Source organism: Dromaius novaehollandiae, chromosome 4 (genome assembly GCF_036370855.1).
Source record: "Dromaius novaehollandiae isolate bDroNov1 chromosome 4, bDroNov1.hap1, whole genome shotgun sequence".
NCBI classification, from domain to species: domain Eukaryota; kingdom Metazoa; phylum Chordata; class Aves; order Casuariiformes; family Dromaiidae; genus Dromaius; species Dromaius novaehollandiae.
The window spans coordinates 68704745-68729879 of NC_088101.1; the positions used below are offsets into that span (position 1 = coordinate 68704745).

The 25135-nt window shown below is 40.9% G+C and overlaps 1 protein-coding gene across 3 annotated transcripts in view; it reads left to right on the forward strand.

Annotated features, from left to right (window-relative positions):
- PPARGC1A (PPARG coactivator 1 alpha) overlaps positions 1-25135 on the forward strand; it is a 379831-nt gene that overhangs the window by 319772 nt on the left and 34924 nt on the right. The window lies entirely within an intron of this gene.

Below are 25135 nucleotides of genomic sequence, written 5' to 3' on the forward strand. Positions count from 1 at the left end.
CTGTTGAGTAAAGGTAGCTGCTCTCATGACTTTACAAATGATGAGATAATGTCTTTTACCCTAGTATTGGAAAAAAAAAAAAAACCTGTATCTTGTGAGATGTACCAAACTCATCGCTGCATTAGTCTACTGGTAAGACAGTGGAACTGATCCTAGTCCTCAGTCAAGCCCATACTGTTTGCCCCAGTGTGGAGGCTGTTATTATCAACCCGTATATGTGTGCATATTATGAATATTTCTTGCTGTTCGCAGCCTGATAACCTCAGTTTTGCACCTTGTTTTCTTTGCCTGGTGTTTGGCTACTGGAAAGATACAATAAGGGAGCTCTTACCCCTAAGGGCACCATCTGTTGAAACAAGCTTGTGCAAGTAAATAGTTAACAAGTCACCCAAGACCAGTTATTTAGATGGTTTACTGCATTACTCACTCGCATTATTTGCTTTTTGTAAAGAACTAGACTTTAAAAAGTTGTATTTGTTTGGAAAAAAAAAATTGATTTGGCCACTTCTAGAAAGCCAAAATAATTAGTTTTCCATTCTCAAATCCAATGCTATGTGAAAACATGAACAAGCATAGAACTTGAAGTGACATGAATGGGAAGGCTTTTTGGTGATGAAAACTTTTGTCCCCTGAGGCATCTTCAAATATACTGTACACTGTCATGTAAGGTTAGTCATATTTAAAATTATTAATGACCCATGCCTAGTGTTACAGAGAGATTAAGTATCTACGGGGGTATATCTCTTTGGCATGGTTTACAAATAGTTCAATTGGGGTAAAGAGAAATTGCAGTCTATATATAGGCAAAAGCCTATTAAAGTATAATGAACTTGTGTAAAATCATAAAGAATTTCTAATACTTGGCAAAACACTTTTAACTTTAAAAAATTTCTGAAAACCTGGATTGGTTGCTCTTCCCTGGATTTCATTTATTTACACATTTCCATATTCCAGAGAGATTCTCAGCATATCCGATGACTTTATTTTTTAACTGTTTTGCATAGGTTTAGTCCAGGTTACTTTTCAAGACCATGTTACATGCTCTGTATTTGGAAAGCGTGAATAGACTACTATGTTTTATTGTAGACTGCCAAAAAATGCTGTATTACAAGCAATGAGAATGAGGCAAGAGAAGGAGATTCACAATGAAATGCATACTCTCTTAACCCTGGCAGTAGGGAAATTCATGAAGATAAATGATTTCTTATTTAGTTGGAAGGGTCAGCATCAGGAAGATGATGAGGTTGGAGGCGAGCTTTAAACATCACCAGGATAATTTGCATTGGTTCAGATTATAAACTGTAATACTCTGTGGTGTTGCCAGTCTCTTTTACTATTGCAGGTTATTCATTCAAGGTTTGCAGCCAGATTGATTAATGAATTACCAGATCTTGTGTAAAATGACTTGGCCTGACTTTTAAACAACCACCAATGTTTTCTTTGCCAGTCTTGTGACTGGTGTTAATGGGTTTCCAGAGGACTGAGCCTATATGGATTTTCTGTACTGGCCTCTTACAGCATTTTTTCCACTTTTTAATTTTCTCCAAAACTAGTAGCCCAGGGCAGGCAGTTCAAGGAGATATAATCTCAGGGAAAAAAGACATAGTAGTCAAATCCTTGATGGCTGATGCCCTTCAGTGCCAAATCAGCATGATTTATCATAGCCATCTATTCAGCACAACAGAGTCTAGAGGTGAGCTGCATGGTGTACCTCACACAATATGCATAACTAGAGCTCTGAACTTTGAAGGAAAGCCTCAGAGCTATTTGCAAAGTGCTGGTGCTTAGTGAATACTAAATTACATTTAGGAAATAGTCTACTGCTACCAGTTATACTTCATTTTTATTCTTGACACAGACACCTAAATCAGAGAACAGTAACATTTCAGAGATTATGGTAGCAGTTTGGGTATGTTCCAACACTATAATAGGATCAGAATTTTAAGGCCTTTTTTATTATTACCAATAGTCACTTAGTTTCTACTGCAGCGTACTTTGTAGGGAATTACAGCTTTTACTAAAAAGATTAAAATGCTATTATGCAAATGATTGCAGTATGTTATTATGTTTACAAATTAACATCCATGGCTCAACACACAAATTAACTAACTATTCCATCTATATTATTAAGGATTTAATAAAGTAACTGTTGATAAAAATGAGGAGCTTGGAACAGTTAATAGGAACTGATTGTGATTTAACATAGAACTTAAACATTGTGTTTAATGTTCTAGATGGTATAATGGCAGAATAAAGCTTATCAAAGTGCTTCAAAGAACTGAGATTTTGTGAACAGCATAGCAGCATGTCTGAGGCCTTAGAGAACATAAACTAAATAGCTCTGGGCAGTAATGTAGAGTGGGCAACATATCAGTGAATCCGAAGGTAACACAGGACCGTCTTACATCAAAACATAGTTTACTGCTCTAATAAGTAGTTTTTTGAAATTCAGATTAACACACATGAAATGTTTTATGTTATAAGCACATGCAGGATACTTAGCAACTTGTGCTCCTCTAAAATGTATCCTGTGATGAAATTTTTCTATGGCAAATGGGATTTCATTGCAGAATATCACTGTATGACAAAAAAGGGGAAGGCTGAGTTCAGACTGAGATGACTTTACAAACAGTGCTGCAAATTGCTATTCCTAGCAGTTCATAAGAGATCATAAAAGCAAACAGATAAGAGCTACTGAGGTCCTAGAGAAATGAATGTACAGTATGTGGTTACAGGATAGATTTAGTAGGGAAACAGACAACATGGTAGGTTTAATAGAACAATAAACATAAAAGGCAAAAGATGCAGATTTGGAATAGGAAACTTTATAAGAACAATAAAAGATAACAATGTATCATAAAAACATTTTTGAAACCAGGAGAAAGACCCTCAGTTGCAATGGAAGAAAACAGCAGATTCTGTGCAGAAGTGCAAGGATTTTTATATTCTTAATAGTGCAATGTCAGGTCCTTTACTCAAGTAAGTAACTTTTTCAGATGTCTTGGGCCTGACTGATTTCTGCATCTACTGAATAGGAGTCCAGTACAATAACATTACATTGGCATGGAAGATGTATGTAAACTATAATCCATAACTAGTTATGCTGGCATTAAAAAATTCTCCAGCAGTAAGTGGAACTTATTTTGCTCAAAACAGCTGCTGTGTAATTGGGAAGGGTTTATGCAAATGTTCTATATCTAGTGTAAGCAAGGTGCACCATTTCTCCATTTTCTTTCCCAGCTGGACAAACTACAAACTGTCTAAACTTGTCTCTGTTTTGTTTCAAGAGCCTTGCACATTGGTTGAAATTTTCAGGCAGAAAGGAACTCCCAAATAATAATTAAAAAAAACTGCTTTGAGAGTTTATTGTTTGTATGAGGCCACCAAGACCATTCCCCAGGTGCGTGATCAAGAAAATGCAACTGATCTCCTTTGCAGCCCCATTTAGTAGATATTTCACTACACTGCCTGCATTTTACCTGGAGCAGCTGTGTCTTAAAGTACTCACTTTGTCTCTACTCAGCTGAGTACCTGCCCTTTTTGCAAGAGAGAAGAATAACACTCACCAGAACAGTAGTAAGCTAATTAGATCATTAGACAAATGTCTTGGCCCATGTTAAAACAGGCCCTTAAGGACACTGTGTTCCCACTGGCTACATATCTAAATACAAACTGGTGTCAGCTGCCATACAGGCAAAAATGTAATAGCCTCCTTTCACAGAGGTCATCTTAAATCCACTTTGGTCACAGTCACACTCCACATCTGTTTTAGTGAGATGCAGCTTCTTAAGGTGGCATTTGGACTTCATAAGCACGCAAACAACCAAGCTATAAATTGCTGCTGCTGGAGTTATTTGGAATAAGTGTATACTGTTTCATATTTATAATGGTGGGGCTTCATAGTATTCGCAGTGAATATATAACACAGATCAGTTCAACAAGCATGAAATTGTATGTTGTCAACTTGTCACATAAATAGAGCCATATTCTGGCTTACAATAATGTTGAACTAAATATTTTCTCCCTAGAATTGCAGAGAGGGTCGCAAAGAAGTGGGGCAGCAGCTCTGTCTTTTGTTAGAAAAACAGTCACTGAGTCATTGCTTGTGGGAAGTAAATATTTCTGATAAGATTTTTCTGCATTTTTTTCCTCCCCATTTGCTTAAGAACAACAGAAAGTTTGCCTTTATTAGACAAATGCTAATTTGGCTAAACTGTTAAATTTATTTCCCTTAATAGTTTTATTTCTAGTGTAACCTCTTTTCTCTTTTTTTTTAATTGTTGCTATTTTTGTACTGTGCATCAGTGCTAATTGCTACTAAATGCTCCATCTTAACCCTGGCATGCTCTTTTCCTGCTGCCCCATCCCACTTAACATTAACTGAAGCCTGCGCCATTAGAGAAGGATAAAATCATAGCGAGGCTTAATTTAGGATTTTTTTTTTTCTTAGCACTGCTAACCTATTGTACATGTATAGGTCAGGAAGAGGCAATTGCTGGGAGCCAAGTTTTACAGGGAGAAAGTTTTCATATTGAATCATATATAATTTTTTTTTCCATGAATGGAAAAAATACAAGGAACTCTGTGTGTGTGTGTGTGGTTGTATTTGTGTGCGCGCGTGTGTGTATGTGTGAAAACTTCACCTGTAGTTCTTTTTTGTAATACATTAGTTAACATTCAGATGCACCAGAAATTTATAGCCATATGACTGTGTGTACACAAACACTCATCTACGGAGGATGGTTTTAGGTCTCGCTGGAAATCAGCCCCTCTGGAATGTGTAGTTAACGACTTTGGATGAATTTTATGTTCTGACACAAAGGAGCAACAGCCTCACTTCATAATGATTGAGAAATTAATTAGCACTTTGTGGTGGTGATGAATCTGAAGGGCTATGATTGGACTTTGCTTTTTACCACATGCAGTAATCACTGGTTTTGTTTATGAAAGCATAAACCCCAAACCTACTGAGATTTTGGTGTTGTCATGAAGTCTTAGCTGCGTGATGCATTGGAATAATACTTTCATTCCTTTATACGCATCTGTGCTTTTGTGTTTTGCTGCAACTAATGCAACGGTGTGCTGGTCCATAATAGGTACTTCCAGTCACTAAGGCAATAAAAAGAACAGAGTATTTTCTCTGAGGAACCACAGTGGCAGCCATGGGCTCATATTGCTGCTTGACTTGTTGATTTATGACAGTTTTGAGTTGCCTGAACTGCTCATAGCCATCTAGCTTGTCACATGAAGTTTTGGAGGACCAGGTCTTCCAAGCACATTACAGAGTTAGAGGTGGAGGCTTGGTACTGTGCCAAATGGGCAGAAAGCGCTTACTACTCCTGTAGACCTCTGTCACAGCTGCTCCTTGAGGCTCAGAGATATTAAACCTTTGTAGGGACTCACAGGGCAGTCCATCAGATGAATTTAGAACAAACTTCACTTGTGAATCTCTTCTATGAGAGATCTGTTTGCCTGAAAGTAGAGAAAGTGGATGGAAAAAATGTTTTATCACCCAATAGATGACTTCCAAGGAGGTGGTGATAATCAGTTTCTAGAGGAGAGGGTTGGTCAGAGGAATGTTCTGCTTCCACGTGAGGTACCAGAAGAAATAATGGGAGTTCTTTCCTGGAATAGTAGTTTGTCCTGGAGGGAACTCAAAATTGCTTTTGAAAGTAGTCCTAAACATTCACAAAGGAAAAAAAATTCTTCTTCCAAGTTGCTGTTTGAACAGTGACACAGCGATTCAGGAAAAGCATTGCAGATAGCAGGTAATTAACTTTATGGATGTGAGACTTATCACTGGGATTTTGACTTTGAAAATGCTGCGGGCTTGTGCTTTTCTGTAGAGCAGTCAGTGACCCTGAGCAAAAAGCAGGTATGATGTGAATTTTAAAAGTCAGCTTTCTTTTTTTTCAGCCTTTTTTTTTAATATGCATCCGTTGACTAGATGCATCCATCGTGCTTCATTCTGCCATTCCTCTTCCCCCCCCCTTAAAATGACACTTTTAATAGGACCGGCAATGAGCTCCTGCTCATGTCTGGAAGATCTTACGCTGTAGTTCTAAGCAACTAGGGATTCTCTGGCAGCCATATGTGTACATAGGAAGAATCCCAGCATGGCCAAATCCAACTAAGCTCTCAGAGGAGCATGAGTGGCAAGCAGGAAGACTTTGACAGAAGATTAACCTGTTAACATGTTACATATAGCTCTTGATTTGCTCTTTACATGTGCTAAATTTAAAGTGCATGTGTGATGTGGCTCAGACAAAGGAGAAAAAAAAACAAATACCATTGAGATTCATGTTTTTGAAGTGTTCTCAGTCTAGTCTAAGTTTTCGTGTCAAATTCTTATATTGCAGAACCCTACCTCTTGGGCTAATCTTAGCCTCCACAGGTCCATAGCTTGTCCATTTTCATAGGCTTCTTATTATTGGACTAGTGAGATCTTAAAGCTGTCAGGTAAATGAAGGTAGAAATGCAACTACTTTAATAAAAGAAAAACTAAGTGCATGCTTATTGACTGGGGCCCCTTATGAGGCTGGATGTGCCCCATAAGGTATTTGGCCCTCTGAGCACCCACAGAAGGAGCAGTGGGCTTTTACCTCTACTTATCTGGGGAAAACTTTGCATTGTTGAAAGCCTTTTTCAGTTTTTTTGTTTGCTTTACTGCTCCCCCTCCCCCCATTTGGTGTGGGTTTTCCTGGCTGTATTGACTTTCCTGAAAAGCCCAACAAGCTCTCTTCTTACTACTATGAAGATATAAGGCAAAATGCTACCAATTGTCACCTCAATTGCATCTGGAGAAAAGCCAGGAAAACTTGCTTTTTTCTAAGGCATAAGAAAATATTGCAGTCCTTAACACTGCAGAGGCATTCATCCATTTTCAGTGAAAGGGTGTCAAACCACTTCTGCTTCTATGTGATGGGAGTGTTGCCATCTCTTGACAGTTTCTTCACTGTCGATCCCACTCTCGTATAGGAAGGGTCAGGTCAGATGTCTCTGTGGAGACCAAGTCTCCCATTTGCAGCAGGAAATCTCTCGGGTGGAGAGGATAACATTACAAAACAGAGGCTAACATTACAAAACATCTCTGCTGCCTCTGGCACAGTCTGGAGCATCACAGTCCAATAACTCCTATCATGTCACTCTCACAGCACCTTATTATCTATGTTTTTCTGTAAATCCAATCTGAGACTGTCATTACCAGTTTCAGATAGGTGAACACCATCTGGGTGAAATAACCATGCACCAGTGATGGGCTGGAGGGGGCTCTTGTTAGTTAATCATCCCTACCTTCCCTTTGATTAGTTAATTTGTCTGTTGAGCCATGGAGGAATCCCCAAGAGCTCCCAGGAGCCCCTTGTTAAAATTCTGCCAACAAATGGATGGGAAGATAGGGATGATTTCACTCTTTTTGCTGGAGCTATGATATTGCTAAATCATCCGTAATGTATAACTTTCTGTGCAATCTTTTCTTGTTTCGATTCTGGCGGCACATTACTTCTTTGTGCATTTAGTTTTAACATCATCACTGGATACCTAACCCTCCTGAAAAATCTCATCTTGTGAATTAAGCGTAATTGCACTACTTTCATGTGGCCTTTAAGTAGCTACCATACCATGTTCCTTGACTGTGATGCTGGGCCATACTCTTTTTCAGATGTAAGATGCAGTCCTTACATATTACCATAAGACAAGTAAATAAAAACCTTGTAGTAGGGAGGTAGTCTCCTTGTATGGACTAGTGGCCAGCCAATCCCTCTTCTATGGTGTCACCTTGAAGAGGTAGTGAGAGAAGAAAGGAAGTGGTCCCTGGGGCTTGTGAGTAGAAATAAACTCAAGTTACTCTTCCTTTAGAGGCCCAGAACCCATGCAGTATAACAGGTCTCCCTTTTTCTTCTAGCCAGCTGCAGATAATTGCAGGCCACTGATATTGCCCAGCCCAAGGAATAAACAGCGAGAAAATGCTGGTTTGAAGTTACAGTTGTATCAACATGCTTTGGGGCTACCAAATCTGGAGAGAAACTGCCGTAACTAACACGTCCCAACACATAGATTTCTTAATCTCCTGATTTAACGAGAAGAAGAATTAAAAGAAAAAAAAAAAGGGAAGGGAAAAAAAGAAAAAAAGACAATGAGTTGGCCTAGAAAGCTAAGAAATGCTGGCATACTCTGCTGTTCTTGCAATTAGTCGAACTGGGCTTGCTAGCTCTGACGAAGTGCCCATAGAGCCAGATCAGGACCAGCTCCTGCAGGGCCACAAGTATGTCTTTACATAGCACTGACCATGATTTATTAGATTTATTAGATTTATTAGATCTAGCTCAGTATTACTGTTTCTTCTGTTCTGAGGTGGAGCAAATCCCTCCTGCAGGAACACAGAGAAAGTGATGGAGCTACATCGAGGTGAATCTGTAAGAGTCACTTTGGATCCTACCGGACTCTGAGCTCTGGCTAGTGCTGGCCATAATGCACCAAACAGGCTCCTGCGGAGTTGATCAGTGTCTCTGAACAGTGTTTTCAGAACCACATTGGGAAGCATTACGTGGCCTTGTCCAGTACAGGCCTAAGCGGTGTCCAAGAATTTGTGCTGTGCTACAGCTGCCCTGTAAGTTTTCCCAGAGTACTAAGGAGCAGGAATTACGGCAGCATCTCCACACCAAGTTAGTTCAAGTCCACTGTGGGCAGAGCAAATAGGTCACAGAGGGCGAATTCTCTGCTGAACCAGGAGACTTGCTTTACACTCCACTCCGCCACACTTGCAACTCTGAGCACAGTTCAGATATGCTTGAACTGCCTTTTTGTGGACCCTGTATGGGTCTGGGAGGGTTTATTAGTGGGAGCCCAGTGCTGTGTGAAGTCAGTTGTTCTGTTTCTGGATCTCTCCCAAGCTTAGACCTGTGAGACTTAGGTTTTTAGACTCGAAGCCTAAAAAAGTGAAAGAAAGAAAAAAGACCTATTCCTAAGCTTCTACCTATAATGGTTCCCATTTCCTAATCCAGGTGAAGATGCATTTTTGAAACTTATGTATAAAAATTTTTAAAGATCTGACATGCCCGTTGGGCCAAGACACAAAATTTTTAGGAAATGACTTTTGTGTGTACTCGGCTTTTCTGTCAATCCAACTTGAAACATCCGGGAATGCTGCCATCTCAAGACTGTTGTTCCAGGTTGTGCCATTCATGTAGCAGGAACTTGAAAATTGGACCTGTCCACATGATCTTGTATTATTCTTCCATATGTGATTATTGCCCTCCATCAGTATAATGTTAGGTATTTACCAAGGCTTCTATTGGTTTGCTTTTTTACCTGACCAAAATGCATAGGGATGAACAAAAATCCACTCATGCTTCATGTCCTTTCCTGCACCTGCTTTTGGCAGTGCAATGACAGATACCAGTTTTATTGTGTGCCAGTGTTACTGCTCTGTTTACAGCAGATTTAAGAGTTTACATTAGGCCACAGTGTTATCTTCCAGTTTTCCTAATTCTATCTCCTGGCAATGCAGGCTGTGCAGTTGGGGTGGCTGCCCCTGTCCTAAAGGAATTTGTGTCAATTTCTGCAGGAACAAATCCTCCTTGTGCTAAACCTCTTTGCAATATTTGCTCAAACCTAAATTTTGACAAAGACATTCTGTCCACATCCACCAGAAGAGATTGCCTTTTTTTAGATGCACTTGGAGGTAGATGCGTTGGAAGCTGCCTGTACCTGGCTGATAACTGAGACTGAGCATCTATGTAGCATGATCCATGCCCTTTTCTAATTTGTCTTTGAATGACAAATGTGCCTTCACTGAGTCAGCAGAAGAGGAGATCCTGCAGCAGAACTCCTTGCCCTTCTATCTCTTTTCACAGAATGGCCAGATTTTCCCAATTCTCTCCCAAAATCAGTCTTTGAAATAGCTCTGATAAAGAAATCTCTTAAATGTATTGCCCAGAATTGCAATATATTCTCTAGTCAGTTCTGACCAAGACTCATCATCTACTATTATTTCTTTAGAATCCTTGACTAACCATACCGGCATGTTCCCACTTCAAAAAAATGCAATTCTTTGTGAAAGTCCAAGTTACAGGGATTCGGAGATGCTCCATATTCGTCCCCCATCACTATTACCCCTAGAGAGTCAAATCTAAAAGTTGAGTCTGTCTGACTTCAAAAACTAAAAGCAGATTTCATTATAAATTACTGCATTTCACACACAAACCATGCAGGAGTCGGTCCAGGTTCTCTTGAGAGGTTTTAAGAAGAGAAATTGGTCAAATTTAGCATGGCTTCAGTTTTCATTGCAAGTTCTTTACTCAGTTCTAAAATAATATCTTTTTTTTTAACTTTGCAATTGCTAAACGACAAGCCAAACCTTCCTTATCAAAGATAAGGAATCAAATAACTGGGGGGGGGGGGGGGGGAAGAGAGAGATGGAAGGATAATAGTCTCGCATAATATCACAATTGTCTTCAGTAGCAAAGGATTCAAAATTCATAGAACTGGAAAGGAAAGCTACAAAATATTGCTGACTGCTATTTAAATGTTTGAATCCATCCGATTTCTTTGGGTGTGAAGAAAATGCATCTCCCAGTGCTAAATTTGTGCTCACCAAAACTCTTGGTGATGAGTCTACCTGCTATTTCTTGAATATTTGTATCTTTGGATAAAAATGGGTGTCCTTTCTGGTCCAGAACGTTAGTCAACTAATGGCAGATTAGGGCTGCTTTCCTCCCCGCCCCTTTGTGGAATCCAGTAAGTGCTGAGCATCAGGACATAATTGTACCAATAGGTATTAGACAAACCTGCTAATCCAGACTCCATAACTCTTGAGTATTTCCCCAAATTGCATTCTGTGATTTGGTTAAATTATGTCTTATCTCTAACCTTCTTGCTTCAATAAACACGTAATATCTAGTCTATCTTCTTTCCCACCTTATACACAGGGACAATCATCGGGACTTAATCTGTTGCCAGCACTAATGGCATGATTCCTCATACTAACTCCAATTCACTCTGCCTGATTTCCCACGAATACTTTTATGAAAGTATTTTATCCCTAATCCTGTGCCAAAGATATTTTCTTCTTCTGCCGCTGCTGTCTGAGCTCCCATAGACTTCATAGTGACCCTTCTAGGCTGTGGAGAATGAGTCTCTTACGTGCAACAGTCCACGAAGAAGTGCCACATCTCAGCCTCTTAATTCGGTTCAGAAGGCTTCTCATGGCAGATCTCTCATCTTGAGATTAAAATTATATCCAGAAAGAGCAGAAGTGTAGTCTCTCATTGGCCAAAGAAAAGAATGGAAAAAGTATACAGTAAAAAGGGAGAAGAGAAGCGATGCAACTGTTTTTTTTTTTTTTCTTTCCTCTCTCTTTCTGTCTGGATTGTGGTCTGCCTTTTTAGCCGCTCTGTACAGTGTCGTCTCACTGGGCTCCTTGGGGCCTGCATGTAACAGAGCTGCAGTCACGGTAGATTGACGAAGACACAGAGTGCTTGCTACTGTGAATACTTTTGTTTCCAAATACCATCCAAATTCCAAAGTAAAACATTTTGCCACTTGGTTTATAGTAATTTGGGAATCTTTGAGATGAAGCTCTGCTGAAGTGTCAGTTCATTTTCTCCTGTTTACCCTTCCTTAAGACTGAAGCTGTTTGCGTGACTTCAGGTAGTGACGTACCTAGTCTGCTTCGGATGTTTTCCGGTTCTTATCTTCCCAAGTAAGTGATGTAAAGAGAACTTTGAAGGCCCCACTTGAACAATATGTTTTGTGAACCCTTCATTTTTCTAAGACACTTGCTGAGTTGCTTTTCTATTATACCTGTGTTTTGGGGGTTTGGCCTAGTTTAGTATGTCAAGCTATGCAGTCTCAATGCTCGCTTTCAAGCTCAGTCATTGAACTCACTCCCTTCGTATTTATCCAAACTTTTGCACTTTCTCTAGTCCATTAGTAATCTCTCTAACGTCTGCTACTTCAGACAGACATGGCTATGGCTTTGTTATATGTGATACGCTATCCTTGTGCTGTTCTGTCAGTTCGCGACTGTCTATTAACTTTCTGAGAAAAACTCCATTCAGGAATGCCAGTAATAACTGAGCAAATACTGTTGGTACTGTTTTTTGTACAAAAAATGGCAGAATTACCAAGTTATATGAATGCACAAAACAAACCTCCCATTAATTACGTTGCTGTGACCTCAACATTTTTGACAGCCATTTTCAGTCATCTTCTGTCACCCGGCCGCTAGGCGCTCAGCGCTTTGGGCCAGGCACTGCCTGTGCTGTTGGCTTTTGCGAAAGGTTTCTGCCTGCTTTGGAGGGGAGGATGGTGGTGCTGGTTAGAGCGCTGGCCTGCGCTCTCCCGCATGCTGTCTCGGACCTGGAGAATTTGATTCATCTCTGTACATCAAATCCCTTGCTATAAAACAAGGATTATAATGCTTCTTTTTTGAGCTCGCCTGTTATTTCCTTGTGCAGATACTTTCCCTAAGCATGTGCCTGGAAAACATTTAGCGCAATAGGGCTGTTGTCTGCGTGGTGCTTGAGTAATACTAAAACAGTAGAAATTTGAAACTGTAGGAGATGGGTAGTCATGTTAATCATAATAATGAAGATAGAGTATTATTTTTGCTGTGCAACTGTGGAAGGAAAGGCTGAGAAATAGATGGCTAAAATCACTGAGTGCATATTTTCGACGACAGGGCTTGCTCAGCAGCCCAGTGACAACAAGGGATGTTGTTTATTTGACAGAGAGGCTGTGAACTTAACTCCTGACTCAAAAAGAAAACTTGCTTCCCAAATGAAGACATATGGAGGGCTTTAATGGCAGTTGTAAGACATGTGGCTAGGTTACGCCACTATGCTTTAGCATATGAAGGCACTGGGTGAGGGAATCTGTGAATTCCACCACTATTTAATAGTGAAAACATTTCTCATCCTTAAAAGAGAGTTGAAGAAAAATTGCATCTAAGAGGACACGCTCTGCCAGCTCCACAGCAGTCAAATGAGGTGTCTGCCCGAGAAGGAAGGAATCTCGTGTTCACATACGTAATCGGGTTTTAGCTTGACCTTGCCTTGCATTTGTCTCTCAAAATTGGCCTTACTCAAGGTGTTGGGTTTTTTGGTTTTTGTTTTTGTTTTGTTTTTTACCTCCTCAAATTATATAAAAAGTGGCTCCTTCTAAACATTCAGAAAAATCAGTCTTTCTGTGAAAGAAAAATTGCTGGAAAACATGCTAAAATATGTGCCTGCATCTGTTTCCATTTGGTATAGTTATTATGGCAATCATTCCAGGGCAAAGACTGTTGCAGTACCTGAAGCTTCACGTGGAGAGTAGGGGGCAGGAATTGATATGTGAGGCGCTTCCTGCTTGAGTCTTGTAAAGTTCCTGATCTGTGCCCGTACAGCAAGTGCCAGCGATACTGCTATATGTAGAAGTGCTCAGAGTTGAGGCAACAACAACAACAAGAATATTATACCGTGTGACTGATTTTTGTGATGGTATTTTTCAGGCTGGCTGTAGTAGGAGTAAAACGTATATGAGGACTGGGAACAACTGTGCTTTGCTTTGGAGTTTCTTGGTTTGGATATCGCTTCATGGTTTTCAGTGTAAGGAGTAGATGAAAAATTATTCTGTTTTACGACCACTTAAAGAGAGCTGCTTGTAGTCTTAAAAAAAAAAAAAAAAGTTCATCTGGCAGGGTAATGTGTTAAACCACACAGCCTTACTGGTAGGTGCGAGTCCTCTTACGGTAACAAAAAAATGTTAGTTCTCTTCTAAAATCCTGGCCAGTGAGTAAAAAATGTCTCATTTAGATATGCCTTTTTGAGTTTCAGAATTAAATGTAATAAAGCAGATTTTTATTTTTATTCTCTTTTGATAAGACATGCAATGGGAGCGTGAGGAAGCAGTGTTGAGTATCTTTTGATTCTCTATTTGCTGTGTGTTAAACATTTATATTTCAAAGACACGTTTGTACCTATCATGAGTGTTTGGCAAGTCCAACAGCTCATTAGATGTTAGCAATAGCAACATTGCTAAATACAAAAGATTCATAGGCAAAGTACCCCTCAGGCTATATCGCTGAGAGAAAAAGTGGCAAATAGAATCAGAAACTAATTAAATAGTCAGCTAAAGCAAGCATAACTTTAAAAAGCTCTAAAACTACCAAAAATGGAAACATATTACAGTTATCTGCATTCACAGTGCAGAACAAGTTTGGTAGTGTTTAAGATAATTCTCTAGTGCCTGCTATTTTTAGTCCAAGGGTAAGCTTCTGTAAGAGCCTTTCAGCAATGCATCCCTTTAACCTGGCCTAACAAGCTAAGCCAATAAGCTGTCTGATTTCCGTCTTACATGAGGAAGAGAGATAGCTAAAACAAACCATTTGTGGTGAAAATGTTCAGCCTATCTTGTCTTAAGAGCTTTCTTCATATAGATTTTTCAAACATTCCAATATTAAGTGTTGCTTGTCAGAGACCAGAATGTCAGGCTTTGCTGTTTTGAAATTGTAGAAGCGCTGAAATAAAAGGAGGATTTTATAGACTGGCCTAATGGAAATAAGCATTACTACATTACCATTGGCGAAACTGAATCTTTGCAGTTCAGGCCATTGTTATTGATGTGTCTGAGGAAAAAGGAATGTATTTTGTTTTTCTTGGGGAAAGAAAGGCAGACATAAAGGGTCTGATTTTCTTCTCGCTTACACTTAATCTCTACGGGTTTAAATCCAACGGCTTTGCTGGGGTTACTTTTGGTTGATAGCATCCTAAGCCACGGGAGAATCCAACTGAGAGTCTGCACCGCATTCGTGTAGGGCCTCGCTGCACGTTCTGGACACCTTTTCTGCTGCGGCCGAAAGCAAGGCCATATGCAGTTGTAAAATACTGAGCTGCTCATTCCCCACTCGTCGCTTGGAGTGTTTGAGGTGTGTAAAACTTGGCAATATTATGCACTTGCAGATAGTTCTTCGTTCCTGGAAGTGGTGTGGTTTCCCTCTGCAGCAGCCATACCTACTTTCTTCTTCTTCCCTCTCTCTTTCTTTTCTCTCTCTCTCTCTGCTTGTGTGTGGTGTGCATGTAATCCCTACATAAGTTTACAAAACAGAGTTTCATTGCTCCCTAGACGTGATTGGTCCCACCTGCTCCCTCCGGGCCAGCCCTGCTACGCTTGTTTGGAGTATCCTGGCCTCTGTTGGAAACCCCTTGGAGCAGAGGTTGTGCTGCTGTGGCTCATGTAGCACCTGCAGCCTGCTGCCTCCACGGGTGGCACCTGAACAGAGCTTCCCTTCCTGGGATGCCGCGTGCGAGTAAGGGTGGTTGCAGTGCTGGGCTGTGACTGAAGTGTGCCCACAGTACCAGATGTGGGGGCCCTCGATCTGAAGCACGGCTATTTAGTGCTGGGCTATTTCCAGCCCGTGCCCGCCCTGCCCTCTTTCTTCCCTCTCGTTCTGGTAAAACGGGACAAAATTTCGTGAGACGATTGGAAGCCATCTGAGCCAAGGAAACATTCGTATTCAAGTGGCAGCAATTTACTTTTTTTTCTTTCCTGCAGGTTAGGCCTATCCTTTGAGCTCTTGGTTGTGTGTCTAGCAGTTACACAGGCCCCAGTTCTAACTTGTGTTGACTTAGCGGGACAACTTTTACATTGAGGAACCACCTGACATGAACCAATACAATCAGCGTGTTTCCAGCAGTGACGAGGAGCACAGTGTCTGCTGCGGTGTAGGCTAGACGTACCCAAGCTAGCTTTACACTTGTCTGCTTAGTTGTAGCAGCATAGCGCTCAGCTGGAAAACTTGCTTGGTAGGTAGGATAAATTAGCCCTTGCTAGACTCCAGCCTGTGCTGGCGGGACAGCCGGTGGTCCCAGTGCCTGGCTGGGGCATATACAGTATGCAGTTGCTTCTCTGAGCTTCAGCATCAACATGCCCTAAGAACAGAGGACCAGGTCCCCAGCTAGCATAAATATGCACAGCTCCATTACAACCAGTAGAGAGGTCCTAATTTACGGCAGCTGAACATCTGGGCCCAAGTTCTTTTTCTTTTGGTTACTAGCAGGATTAAAGAGAAGTACACAATATTATTTATTATAGAAACTGTGGAAGCATCTCAAAGTGCAACTGTAAATCAGGATGCCATTGTGAGAGGGGCTGTGTAAGCACACCAAAAAGACAGTCCCTGCCTCAAGGATCTTACAGCCCAGTTAATACGATATTTAATGCATCGATCGGTACACCTGGGCTTGAATGCCCGTTATGGGGCATTTTTAAAGAGGCAAAGCAAAAAAAAAGTCAAAGTTCATTTTCACCATTTCTAATGAATATGAGGCTGGTTAGCATCAGGGTCTCCCAGACCTATGAAAAAAGTAAAAATACCATCTTTTGTGTCTTTCATATTGAAGGCTGGTGACCAAGAACATGCACTTTTAAAATGCTAGTAGTGAATGAGCAATACATTCAATTTTGACTACGAAATAAATAGAAGAAAGCCAACTGCTGTGGGAGTTGTAGCACCCACCACAGCATGTGTGCACTATGTAACTCTGCTACACTGGCTGAGCCTAAACTAGCATAGTTCTGCATGTGAGTATGAACCATACTTATCCACAGTGTCTATGAAAACTAATGAATTCCAGGACACTTAGAAACTAGCCAACAGTGGACTTGCTGTAGAGGAGACCTTGCAACAGATAGCTTTACTGTGATCTTTATATATTTAAAATGCTTTCTATTTAAAAATTGCCCTCTCTAGTTTGTGATTCTAGTCACATACACAAAATAGCACTGAAAGAACATTAAAGTCTTGGCACATAGTGACAAATCAAGGAAATATATAGTTAAGGATATTATGAGACTTCTAAACTAATCCAAGTGCTAAACTGGCTGAAAATTCATATGCATCTCTATTTTTAAAGGGTGTCTTCAGAGGTTGTAGGAGTTTACCAGGATGCACTGTTCAATCACTGCTCTTTGAGGCGAGAGTTTATTTAAATGTTGAAAAGCTTACATTTTGTTTTGATGTGACTGTAAAGGTGAACTGAAAAGCCTGGAAAAATGCATTTGTGGTTTACGCTGTACTGATTCCTATGCCTGTTGGTACCTTCCTTACTATGGTGTCTCCACATTTTGAATTGGTGCTTCATTATAAAGGAGCCTTTCATTGCTTTCACACTAGGACACTTATAATACAGGTACCTAGGGCGTCCCTGCACGCCCGGCTAAGACCCTCCCTGAAGAGATGAAGACGGAAATAAAATATCATCGTATACTAATAGTGTTCTCCTGGCCAAGTATCTCCTCAGATATGAGAATGCTACTAAGTTTATCTGAAGCTTTTTCAGCTTAGTAAGAACATAGTGCACATATGTAAAGAGATATTTTTCTCCTCTTCCTGGGGATTTTCTGAGGCTTTTAGGGCCACTGTCTACTATCTAGTGGACAGTGAGAGTGTCCTTGTTTGTTTTATCTGGCTAAGCTCCCTCTCTCAGTGGTATGTGCTGGCCCTGTCAGTTGACACTTCTGCTGGTACATACCAGGGGGGCATTGCACTTGTTGATGTGACACCTAAGGACTTCGGTACAGCTACACAGGTAAAACATGTAGAGTGGATGCAACTTTAGCCTTATAAACAAGATTTTGTGCTGTGTCTGAAGAGACTCTCTTAGAGCCAGCTCAGAAGTATGTAGGAAACAAGACCATATGGCAGCCATCCAGTTAGATCACTATAAAAATTTATGGGAAACCCAGATATATTAATGATGTACTGATCCATTCGTGCTGCAGGTCTAAGAAAAACCTGGACGTGTTTTTTTTCTTGTGAGACACGACTAGAGTTGTTGTGTTTGTAGTACCTGTTCAACAGGCGTGGTGGATAGGTTTGATGAAGCTGAACACACTGATAAATTAAAACATCATAAAAAACATTTAATGAATTTGATACTTTACAAATGCTAATTTCCTGGTCAAATTAAAATCCAATTTTCTAACAGTAAAAGCACCAGATCTAAGTGTCTGTCATATTTTGTTATTTAAAATGGAACTTTTTTGTGTGTTTTTTTTTGGTCCACACAAAAAACAGTCTCTACATAATTGAATGAAATTAAAAAATATATGTAAACTCTTCTCTAGTGTATTGTATGTAATTTTACCCTGTAATTTATTTTTGTATAGAGTCATAAATCTCTAGAAAGAAGTAGGGATTATCATAGACATCCTGACACATCCAATATAATTAAAACTAAAGCAAATGCAGCACTGAAATAGAAAATGAACAAAAGCACCAAGGTTGTGCTCCATAGTTTTCAGAGGAAGGATCCATCCTACCACTCAGGTGCATTTTTTTAGGGTTGTCTGTCATTACCAAGAGGAAAAAGTTACACCAGTTACATGTGTGAAATAATCACTGCAAAATATGTGTCTCTTTTTTCTCTTAACATGCCATGATGCCTAACAAAGGTATATGCATGTTGAAAAATTTTATGTGACTGCATAGAGAGATTACTGTAGGCATGCACCATAAATCAGGTAAGTAAATAAATCAGAGCAAAGAGCGTTTGAGTATTTGAACTAAAATACTGCTGGCATCGTCAATGAAACTGTAACAGGGAGAGTCCCAAACATTTTCATAACCTTATACTGTAGCTCATATCCTTCTTTTCCCCTTCTTCCCTCTTTTTGCGATGCTCTTTCCTTATTAGATCCTGTCTGAACTGGGACTTTTGGTCAAGATCTATGACTCTGTCCCCCTGCTATTTTTTTTTTTTTTTGGTGTATAATAATAACTAAAAATGTCTATGTGGTTTGTTGCTTGGGACCTTACTGTGTGAACAAATGATTGCTTGTAAATGGGGAAGGAAGCATGTTTGCTGAGCCCCGTGTGCTCCGGCAGGGGAGGCGCTGAGCTGCAAGCGTAGGGGTTAGCTGCGTAACCCTCATGCTCCCGCTGCCTAACCACCTCACCTCCCCGTTGGCAGCTCACTAGTTTCCTCACTAACACTGGGAGCAGACAAGGTTCACCCTCCCTTTCGTCCCGTGCACAGCTTGCTGCACTGTGCGTTTGCGCAGTACTGTTGATGCAGCCCCTCAGAGGAGAGGAAAACTCCCACCCGTCCTTTCCAAAATCTGTGACTCCTCATCTGACTTTTCTCCTCCTGCTGCACTGTCGTCATTGCCCTTCTCTTGTTTTTCCCCATCTGAGATGTGGGTAGAGTTTTGTGCTTCAGCCGTCCTGAGCTGTGCTCAAATCTAGTAGACTGAGAGCTGCTGAAGACTTGCCAAGTCTCCTCTTCTCCGTGCAGCTAGTTCCCCATGCGCGAACAAGGGTTGACAGAGGCATGCGGCGGACCCATCCTAGCATGGCACTGTGTAAGGTAGCTCTCGTCTTCATACAGCAGGACAGCATTTCCACTGTGTGTCTCAGCGTTACAGAAATGTGAATAACGAGAAGGGATTTGGTAGTGCTTTTACAGTGTCAAGTTTTATACAAGTTAAAAAGCCCCTTTGGTGAGCTAAACCAGTGCAAAACATAGGTAATGCATTTATTTAGTAATCAGCAAATTAGCCTATGTAGTCAGTAAATGTTGAGGCCCGAACTGCTGATAAGATCATTTGCTTTCAGGTGTTTTCTCAATATTGTGCTCAGCATCAAGTATAAATTGAATAGAGTGACCTTTTGATACTGAGTCAAATTGACTGCATTTCCAAAGATTCTGTGGTTTCAATTACCATAAATTTTTGATATTGGGTCTACCACCAGTGCACTGATTCTAGCACAGCAATATCTTATCATCGGTCCCGTTAATGCAGTCAACGGCATGATAGCTTGTTCTCGGATGATTTTTTTGTTTTGTCTTTCCTGTAGAATCAAAGATTACTATCATAGAGGGGAAAGATGCAGTTTACACAAATGAAATCGAAATGGCTTGCAAAATGTGAACGAATTTTGGTCAGAACATGTAAAACGGGTTACAGGTTGCTAGCTGGATCCTCAGTTTGTGAGATGAATAAGTCAATTAGTAGCTCTTCAGTTTATTAGAAACTTAATTGCCAGGCTGTAATGGAAACTTCTGAACTGCAACAACTTGTTAGAAGCAATAAAATAAGTGACTTTGTGATAGAAGAATATTTAGTAGGGTCTTTTAAAATGACATACTTAGTTTATAGTAAAAAGATTTTTTTCACCTGAAAAGATGCTCCATCTTATGGGAGCCATGATGGCATTAATTCAGGTGATTGACAAACACTCTTAAAGAAAACCCTATTTGAAAATGGCCTGTGTCATGGTTTTAAGTTGATGTGTTGTTTTAATAGCAGATACTTGACAATACTTTTACAATGTCCAGTCAGTGTGTTTTAAACACCTTCCTGGTGAACTCAGGTGTCATCAGTGTGCCGGGCCACCTACCTGAACTGGAACATGTCCTGGGGTTTCCATGCACAAACACTCTGCCAACTCACTGGGGCATATTAAGATTCCTGGGTGGATGTTTCCTGCAGCTGCGTTAAACTCTCTTAAAATGTGTATGCCTTACTCATTTCTTTAGGCCACAGCAGCATGCTGCAATGTGAACTTCCAGAAAGAAAATAACCTGAGTATAGATACCAAAAATGGACTATTGCTGCCACTTCTGATTGACAGAGGGGGGATTGCACATGCTGTGCCAGATGATGTTCGGTTCCTGCTGCTGGATGGGAGAGGAGGCTGCTTTGCCCGTTAGTCTTGGGAATGGGATATGATCCACCCCAGGCTGTTACACCTCAGGGCATCCTTCTTAAATCCTCGCTGCCCGTGGGCCTGTGGAGCTGGCCAAGGGCACTAGAGGAGGCTGCTTGTTCCCTGCCTCGCGTTCTCAGTTCCACTCAGGGACTAGGCACCAAAAGTTGAGCATTACAGTACTTACGTTGTGTATAATTGCACTACTTAAGGAATACCGTTTGAGGGGAGAGTGGGATGGTGAATGATGTGCAGAGGCCTATTGCTTCAGATCAGCACAGAAACTCGGCTGGAGTGAGGCTGTTGCATGAGTATTAGGATGTGGTATGTCCTACAGAGGAGGTGTGTGCATAGCCCGTGTGTTGGGCAATGGGACTGCCTAGCGCAGAGTGTGAGCTCCAAATTCGAGTGGTCTTTGCCTACAGGTGCATGTGAGCAATGTGAATGTAGTGCTCTCCTTCAGGAAGATCTCTTGTTTCCTTTGCATACCCTAAAGGCGTTTGCACAGGGGTGGTGATAATTAATCCCCATATTTCTACTAGATATAAAGGAACCTGGCTGTAATTTTCTCCTGGTGGGACTCCATTTTGTTTTTAAAGATAATTGATAGCTCTGGACTTAAGCATTTCAATTATAGGAATGTCTCTTGGGGACCAGACTAACAGACTTTGGAAAAATGTTCTAATGCAAATGCATCATGTGGATTTTTACTGTAAGGCAGTGCAGAAAGCTTAAGGATTTGCAAAGCAGTTAACGAGTAAAGTAAAATCAAAATACTTTTCAAAACATGTAATGGCATGGGACTGATTGTGAGCAGGTAGAGTGGAACATGATGGTTCTCCCCTCAGACTGCCGATTCCCTTCTGGCACTGGGAGGATTACTGCTGGGTATGGGCAGCTCTAAGATGAGCAAAGGAGCACTTGCATTGGACAGCAGATTGTGGAGGCAGCCAAACCTCCCTGACTCCTCTGCCTGTGCTAGAGCTCTGGCAGGCTGGCTCCTTCTGCGTGAGGTGATGGAAAAGTTGGGGTTTGATTCTTCCCAGCAGCAGTCTGTGGCCTCGACTTTCATTTTACTCTGGCAGGAGCAAGAAGTCCAGCTCTGCATCCTAATTCTTTTCCTCCTCCTGCCTTTCCTGTGCTTTCACCCAGCCCATGGCTCTGTATCCTCGGGTGGCAAAGTTTGGTTTGTGGGGCCAGGTCAGAGATACCTTCTGCCTGGTGTTCTCTTCTGCCGCATACCCTGGCACGTTTGCTGACAGCAGGACCTGGAGGGGAGGGAGAGAGGGAATCCTTTCAATACCTCTGTGCCCCTATATGCAAAAAGGGGCTTACCTATACTCTTCATTTCTCCCAGTGTTGTGCAGTCTTTTTCCAAAATGTATCATTAAGGAATTAAATCCTATTCGAAGTCCCAGATGTGCTCACAAGTCATTTTTGTCCTTTTGAAAATAGTGGCATAATGTATTAGTATTTTTGGATCACTGGGATGTTTTCAGCTGGAGGAAAATCTTTTATTTTCTCTGTTAATTATTCTGTGAATAGATCTGAGGCTGCTGAAGAGAAATGAGTTGATATGTTGAAATGGTGATCCCTGATGATTTCAGGTATGCACCTGGCTGCTCTGAATTGCTTAGAGCTGGTCTGCTGGAGCTGTGACAGCTTATACCAGCTGCAGATTTGTCCCAAAGTTTCTTGGGCTTTTTGCGAAGACGTGGCAAGCTGCCACTACTCCCAGCTCATGGCTGTGGATTAATACTGCAGTTTAGGCCTTAATCTTTCAGTATGAATCAAGACAGGCCTCCGCATCATTCAAATTATCAATAAAGAAACTTTAGAGCATTGTCATCATTCATTAGTGGATTTCACTCCTTGAGATAGTGTAAGCAGAAGCTGTGCATGTAATAGTCGCAAACGAGGTGGGGGGAATCAGCCAGAGGACACATGTTGGAGATACTGGTAACAATTGGAAAAGATTTTCTAAACGATGAGCTAGACCCTTTTCTGGTGTGAATCAGCATATTCCTGCTGACTGCAGGAGAGGCACAGCAGAGTCCCGCGTCAGGACCTTGGCATGCTGGCATCCAGGTGCTCAAGAAGGGAATAGTGGTGGTAATGATGGTTATTTTAAAATTTGACGTGATTTTTTTTTAAAGGAAGAAAACTCAATATTTAAGGAAAAATGACAATATTGCTCAATATATGCTCCCTGAAGGAATACCTCTGAAAGGCAAGGTGGCCGAGTCTCCATTCCACCTCAGTCTTTGGCCTCTATAATGAGGTTGCCAGCAAGTAGCGTGTATGATAGGCATAAAACACTAACCACTAAGTGATCCCAACTGCATCAATAGGCCCAATACGCAAAAGAGAGAGAATTATCAGAGATACGTGATTTAAATATCTTGTGTGGATAAATTATCAACTTATTTCTTACAGCTTTTCACTGGCCAAAGAGAGAATATATCTGGAGATATTTTACTAAAGGCAGAAACCCAATTAGAATAAGATTGTTACACAACTAATAAAGTGTTTTCAGATGGAGAATTATTTTTAGTGCTGCAGAAATATTAAAGCATCAGAGGAAAACATTTAAAAGCATAGAAGAGCACAGTTAGAAACTTTTCATGGTATTTAGCTTCCTAGATCACTCATTTTTGAGGATCAGTTGGTGTTCTGGCACTTTACAGCATTAGCCAACTTTCCCTGTTGCGTTTTCCCTACACAGCGACACCAGTGAAACAGCTATAGATTTTTTTCCAGAGCTAATAGCATTCTGGATATACTAGAAACTTTTGTTCTTGGGTATGTGCAAGGCCAGCATGTTTGTATAGTGACAAACCCAGGTTCCTTGCCTCCTGCAGCCAGGTAGAAATTTGCAGGAGTCAAAAAAAACCCTATGGCTTCAATTTCTGTATGTTAAACTAACAACCACGGATTTTAGGAAGTCCTTGTGATACAGTTGAGAAGTGTTGCATAACTGCTTTTGCATTAAAAAGTTCAATTAATTAACAAGATACTATTATGAAGTGTTTTCACAAGTTTAATAATTGCATATATTTGCCATATGGCTTTACATTTAAAATAATCCTCCATGCTTTCTTCTTACACACTGTATTCCATTTAGGTGGTCTAAATACTCAACAACTCCTTCTGAAGGAAGCAGATAATTTCAGCGTTACCCTGTTTGGCATTTAGGGGCACAACTGAGCGAATTTCCGAGTGCCTTCACTCGGGTGCTGAGCAGCCTTCATTTCCACTGACCACGGTGGAAATTAAAGGTGCTCAGTACCTTACACGCGGCACTTCATTCACAGAATCTGTTAGATTAGCAGGTTGGACGCCAGTCTGGAAAACGAACTTGCTAAGCGACGATGCTGAAATAGTGGAATACACTGCATTTGGCCATGGCATTGCTTCTTCCCAGTGCTGTCAACACCAAGACTCAGGCTGCGATAGCAAAGCTGAGAGTTGCTGTTTCAGTGATTATTACTCAGACGTTGATGTATCAGACCATCTCTCTCTCTCTCTCTGCATCTCCCCTCAGCCCCGTGTCCGCTGTATATAACAAGTGTGTTTCTTTATAAACAGTAATTTAGGACAATTAGACGCAATCGCAGAGTTAAACCTTTAAAAGGTTATCTTGCAATGTCATTTTCGTGACTAATGTGTTCCTGCTGCCATGTCGTTTGTGAACAGACATGTGTTAGCCAGCTAGTGTGCTTCATCTGTGGTGACTTTGATTTATTTGCTCTGTAAATTGGGACTGAAGCAATAATGGAAAGTGACATTAATTGTTTAACAGAGTCCTCTTTGTCACATCCTTTGCTTTCTCTGGGGTGTTTGAATGTTGAAACTTGTACAAAACTAATTGAAATTGCTGTGATGAGGACCAGTGTCCACTCAACTTTGTTTTCTTGAATGTCAGTGCACTTGAATGTCTGTTTAAAGCATGAGAGCTAAGCAGCTAACAGCAAATATCAGGGTTTCTTTTGGCATGCTATTATTAAAGAAGGCATTCCCAGTTAGAAATAGTAACACTTAGAGCTTTGGTTTCAGCTTTATAAGCTGAAGTGTTCAGCGTGAAGGCAATGTGGGGCAGAGATGCACCATGCCAGCGAAACTTGCGGGAGACGTTTCCCTTGCAGAGCTAGTGGCCAGGGAAGCAGGATCCCCCTGAAGTCACTCGAGGCGACTGGCTTACCCGCAGCTTTTTCACTCCTAGTTTGACAAGCATGAAGACATGCTATTCTTCCTATAGATTGCAATGCTTGCATCTAAGGTGTCTGAAATACTGTTGAAGAAAGTTAGCACTTCATTACCTTGTAGAAGACTTTTTCCATGTAGTAACATTTTTTTATACCTTGCTAGATGTGACACAGGACTTTTGCTTGTTTATCTCAACAAGTGGCTGTGAAAAGCTGGGTTCGGAGGGCAATGCTGTTC